Source organism: Camellia sinensis, chromosome 8, assembly GCF_055761805.1.
Source record: "Camellia sinensis isolate YWXY chromosome 8, ASM5576180v1, whole genome shotgun sequence".
NCBI classification, from domain to species: Eukaryota; Viridiplantae; Streptophyta; class Magnoliopsida; order Ericales; family Theaceae; genus Camellia; species Camellia sinensis.
Genome location: NC_138968.1, coordinates 160,515,460 through 160,521,821, shown reverse-complemented (window position 1 = coordinate 160,521,821; position 6,362 = coordinate 160,515,460).

Here is a 6,362-nt window from a genome sequence, read left to right as displayed (position 1 = left end):
AAAAAGAACAGAAATAGTGTCTCATATACCCCGGACCCATCTAATTACACCGGTCCAAAAAAACATCTCTAATCCCTCAAAAAAAGAGCATGTTTGACCCTCTCAATTCTTGCAATATATTCACACTCAATCCGCCTCTCATACAGAGCGATGTGAGTTGCCGGCAGTGAATATACAACAGTGGTGTAATACTAGATGATCTTCACTTTGCCCTCATGCCATTTAGTTTAGGATTGACCGCTTTTCCAGTGATGTCCCTTAAGGCCGAATCATACATGACCGCAGACAACATACCAAAGTAGCAGAACATCAACCCCTTACTTTATGACATAGTCAAAAGTCACAAAAGGGTATATAAATGAAAGTCATATCAATAATGACACGTAAGACTCATACGGTGAGGAAACAGGGATCCATTCTCTCACCTCATTACTCGATCGCCAAGCACATGTAGTATGAATATATGTTATGGTGGAGTAACTCTTCCAAAAGAGTGACGTCATACTCGATACACCGTATAGATAATAGTCTAGTTGCTTTCTAGCGCCTAACCTGAATTTTCTATTTGCTCGCCTTCTAGGCGCCAAATGAGATCTCGCATCTGACTAATCATAACAGGAACAACATGGAAAGTGGGTACTAACATCCATGTTTGGTCCTTAACACGACCTCATCTTGGTTGTAACCAAGGCGACATGCATAGTGGATGATTTACGCCTCTCTTGGCTCCAAATAAAAATAAACCACTAGTCTCATCCTTGCTCGCTCCCAAGCGCCAAGGGCGATTGCTCGTGTGAGTGAGCCAATCTTGCCTGCTGACATCATCATCTGCTAATCATTATGAAACAAACCATAATAGTGTCAACATCCCATCATCTCAAAATAAGTGATCGATTTTAAAAAAAATTGACCACAGCTTGTGCAATTCTAGATTCCAAACATAAGCCTTATCAGCCCCTCTTGCGATAAGTATATACAACGGAATCCACCATGTGCGTCTCATATGAAGTGATTCAAGATCACAATTCTAGATTCCAAACATAAGCCTTATTAGCACCTTTTGCGATAAGTATATACAACGGAATCCACCATGTGCGCCTCACATGAAGTGATATAAGATTACTACCTCTTGCGCAATTACCTCTCTAAAGATATTTTGGTGACCAATTTGCGTTCATTCTTAATGCGCCCAACTAGCGCATTGAATCTTACAAGAAGCAAATTAATATATTACTAGTAAAGCATTTTATCCACAGTCTAATGAGCAAGGTTAATGTCTAAACAACTCAGTTGACTATTTACCAAAGATAATACTTATCATGCCGAATACGCCCACATAGCGTACTTTAGGCTCCCACAACAAAGAAAAGATCAAGGAATATAGGTCATCTGTTTCTCCCAAAGACAATCCGAGGATTCACTCAATAGCTAAGGCTCTGGCTTTTACCGATAGGTAAGTCAATGGGTTTGCAATTTTGCATCTAGAATCGTTCTAGGATATTCCTTATGTAAGTCATCGAAGACAAAACATGAATTCTCCCAAAGCAATCCCTAAGGATCGTACATCCGAGCATATAAATTATATCACCCATGTCCATCATATCTAAAATAGAGGACTGCCCACCCCAGGTGGCGACAACGTTATAAATTCCTGGCTCATAATGACTAAGGAAAAACTTCTTTTGGACCATTGATCATGCCTCAGTAGTTTTCATCGTTCATCGTTGGCCTATCATGACTTGACGAAATCTAAGAACCATTATTTGGATAACTGTTTTAGGCTGTAAAAGATTTATTAGAACTAGCAACTTTTTTGCGCTCCTAACTTTTCACCATAAAAGCAGAAGGTAAATCCCTACAGATCTACTTATTCAATTCTCTAACGAGAAAGTTAGGTCACAATGTCCACAAATTAATGTTCCGAACTTATGTCAATCATAGCCTAAGTCAAAATAACCTCACTCCCCAGGAGGAAGTCTTCTCATGGTCTACACTTTCCTCAATAGTGCGACTTTTCGGTATCTAGCGAGCCTTATGCCTCAACAATGACTATCCAAATTACGCATAACTTTAGAACAGTTTCGCTTCATAATGGAAAGTCTACCAAATTATAGAAATGGTTAATCCTCAAAGACTTTGTCTTAAACTGCGCAACATTAATCCACTTTCTAAAAACAGGGGATTAGAGCCTTTGGCATTATCCTAGGCTCTTTATCATCTTACGGAGTAATCATGAATGTTTCCCTCTCAATCACCCAGTGATGACGTGGAAAATTTTCACATTTGCTACCACGCAACTAGGAATGTAGAGTATTCTTCTCTAATGGAGTAATCCATTAGTTGGCACATCGCTCCCACTGTCCCTAGGATATTGAATTTTTTTTTCCATTCTCAACTAGGCTACATAAAGCGTCATGCTTAAAATTCTCTATCTTATAGAGTTCCAAAACTCTATTCACGTTACCTTTACTAAAAAAACTTTATGTGACTTAGTTACACTACCACAAAGCTGCTTACCTATATGCACATGACCCGGAGGGTTTGCATGACCTCATACAATAATGCGCCACACAACCCTTTGTGTTTACAAGACAGCATACAATAATGCGCTATAGAACCTTAGGAAAAATAATATGCTGTATTTAATATTCAAATTATGCCATAACAGAAACTGTATCACTTCTGAAATTTTCTAAAATTTTTCAAGGGAAGATCATCTAGTATTACACCACTGTTGTATATTCACTGCCGGCAACTCACATCATTCTGTATGAGAAGCAGATTGAGTGTGAATATATTGCAAGAATTGAGAGGGTCAAACATGCTCTTTTGAGGGATTAGAGATGTTTTTTGGACCGGTGTAATTAGATGGATCTGGGGTATATGAGACACTATTTCTGTTCTTTTTGGGTTGATGTTTCTATGCTGGCTCATTATGAGTTTCTAGTATAGAGCTCCCACATGCAGGTGCTCTCAGTAGTCGCATGGTGCAGTGGCTAGTATGAGATTGTTTATTTTTTGGGGAGATTGAGATAGAGATGTGGCAGTGTCATGCCAACTTATGTCCAAGTGGGAGATGTTAGAAATTGGGCGCCCATGTGGCATGACCCTTAGAACCTTTTGAACCTTATCCATGTAAGTTTGAATTTGAATTCAAAACTTATTTGGATAACCATTCAGGATATCTATATCTATCATATCAATAGATATGGATAGATGAATAGATAGATATTGGTTATATATCAGATTATATGGTTAATCTAAAGAGATACGTATATAAACAATCAAACAAACTCCCACTACTTATGGCATATACAAAGCATGATAAATTCCATACAATAGCATCTCAATGTAAATTTACAAACAACTCATGCTATATTTATTTAATAATGGAATTCAAATAAATAAATAAATAACTAATCATGCTTCTTTAATTACAACATATTACAAACCCAAAAAATATGCTGTATTCAATATTCAGATTATGTCATAATTAAAATGTACATCATTCTGAAATTTTTTGGAATTTTTCTAAAATATTCTGAAATTTTAAATAACTAATAAATACATATAAAATTAGAAATAAAAAATCCAGAGACTGATAAACTGAGACAATATTACCAGTAAATAGTAAAACCTTTCAGAAGTCTACAATAAAAATTTCAACTCTAGAAAATTATTTATGTAATACCAGAAGCATTTTAAAGCATAAAACATGAATTATTAACACAGAAAAAATATTTTTTATTTTCGTAAAATTTTCAAAATTTTACAGAATGTAGAAAAATTAATTCTGAGTCTAACAGTACAAACCACGCATAAAACAAATATGTAATGAATTAATTATGACCATTTAACGCGATACAGAATTAAAAACAAAACAAACAGTGCCTTATGCATCAGCAGCCAGGCCAGCCAAGCCATCGGAGGGAAACGGTGCGGCTCAGTGCGCGGCTCACAACGCGGCTCCACGCGGCTCAGCGAGTGGCGCGCGTGCGTGGCACGGACGGCGCGTGCAGGCGCGTCGGCAGGGCGTCTGGCGCGTGGGAGCGTGTGGGAGCGGCTCATGGCGTCAAGTGGCGCGTGCAGACCACGCGCCGCCTTCCAGGGTGTTTTCTGGTTCGATTTTTGTACTGCCGAACTCCTTTTTTTAAAATAAAACCATTTATGGTATTAAAAAAGACATTAATGAATATAAAAATAGGTATTTACGCTCTTAATCTAATGAAAGTAGACATTTTTTCTCCTTTATAAACATTTATATATATAATGTATGCATATACATATAAAAATATACACATGATTAAAGAAAAAAACGAAAATACCCATTAATGCTCTGATACGAATGTAAATCATAAAGCATTATAAATTAACGCAGTGGATAAAAATAATTCGTACCTTTAGAACATAATCTGAATTGAAGGATCTCGTGGGTAAATCACGTGCTTCCTGAATCTGATCAGTCAACCCAGCAATGACGTGATATTACAATAGTGAATATCACCCACACAAATCACAAAAATGGCTTGATCATTGTTTTCTGGGAGAGAGTCAGAGAGAAAGTCTGGGAAAAAAGGTTATTAATAAAAATCACATAACGTATATCTGATATATGTATCTCATAGATTAACCATATAATCTGATATATAACCAATTATATATCAATCTATCCATCTATCCATATCTATTGATATGATAGATATAAATATCCTGAATGGTTATCTAAATAAGTTTTGAATTCAAATTCAAACTTATATGGATAAGGTTCAAAAGGTTCAGGTTCAAAGGGTCATGCCACATGGGTGCCTAATTTCTAACAGTAAGCATTGTGTTTGATAGAAGGCAATAAATTACCAATTCAAGGAACGCAATAAGATTCAACAATCCAGACAAGTTCTAGGAAGCAGATAAGATGATTAGCATCCCTAAATGCCATGCTGCCAATAAAAACAGCATGAAACACACTCTACAAAAGTAATTTGAATAGGTTCTAGGAAGCAAAAGAAGATTAACATCCCTAAATGCCATGCTTCCAATTGAAGAAAAATAGCATGAAAAACATTTACAAAAGGTATCTTTGCCGCAATAATCATTCAAAATTTCATCTGATAGCAGTTTAAACCAATAATCCATGGGAAACACAAACCACAAAATCTGGAAGGAGCGCTACTGATTTTTCAAGTAATATTTGATGTTAGTGTCAGCAATTTTATCGTATGCATATTAAGAACGCACAAATAAAAAACTATCCAAAAACAAAACTAAAATAGTATTCATGAAATATCAGTAATGAAAGACAAACATGTCTTAGAAGCTAGAGCCATAACACAACTTTTCGAAAGACAAGTAAAATAAGCTCCCAAGAAAAAACTAAAGAATACTCCAATAAGAACCTTTCCTAAATATCTTGCTTCAATCCATCCATACATCTACACCCAAATACACATGTGAATTAGGTTGCACAGCGAAATATATCAATGCTCATCAGGTGCAACAGAGCCATGAGGTCTATTTGATGTGGCAATCATAGAACATATATATCACAAGACAGCTATATATAATTCAAAAGGCAATATAGTAACTAAATTACTAAATATGTAAAGAATCAACACATATTTTCATGAAATACACTAATAATCCGTTGTTAATTGTTCATTGATTAAGAAAATATACTTTGTAATGTAAATTCTTTTTCATCCAAAATGAGTATAAGATGCTTCAATTTGTCAATGGCATGTAATGTGCCCTGGAAAAACTAAAACTTATCCAAAGAACAAACCAAACACTCAATTGAACACATTCCATGAGCACATGTGCAAGAAAACATGCAAAAGCATAAGCAAGTGAGAACTGAAGACAACCTGAACGAATCCTACCAAATTTAATCAAGGTTAAAATTCATAATTTCTTTTCTTCAATCCATTTGCACCGCTCTACAATCTCTATTACAAAAGCATGAATAATTATTATTTTTTCCACCCTAGCTAAGACAAATGTGACACCCCAAAATATGTTTAAATTCTCATCAAGTGTGAAAAATCCATGAGGGGCATGCAGGTGATGATTTCAGATCATCCATATGGTTCAGTTAGCCATATAGAAATCAATGATCATCTAGTACTGAATTTTTAAAAATAAAAATAAAAAATTGTAAAGAATCATCACATTTTTTTATAAAAAAAACAAAATAACCCTTAATAATTGTTTCCTAATCAAGAAAAAAAATAGTGTCATAACATTTCTTATCCAAAACAAGTACAAGTCAATTTCATGTGCTACTATCATAAAATTTATGCCCTGCAAAAACTAACACTCATCTCAATAACCTAACAAGAATGGCATGTACGCAGCCACGCGAGTAT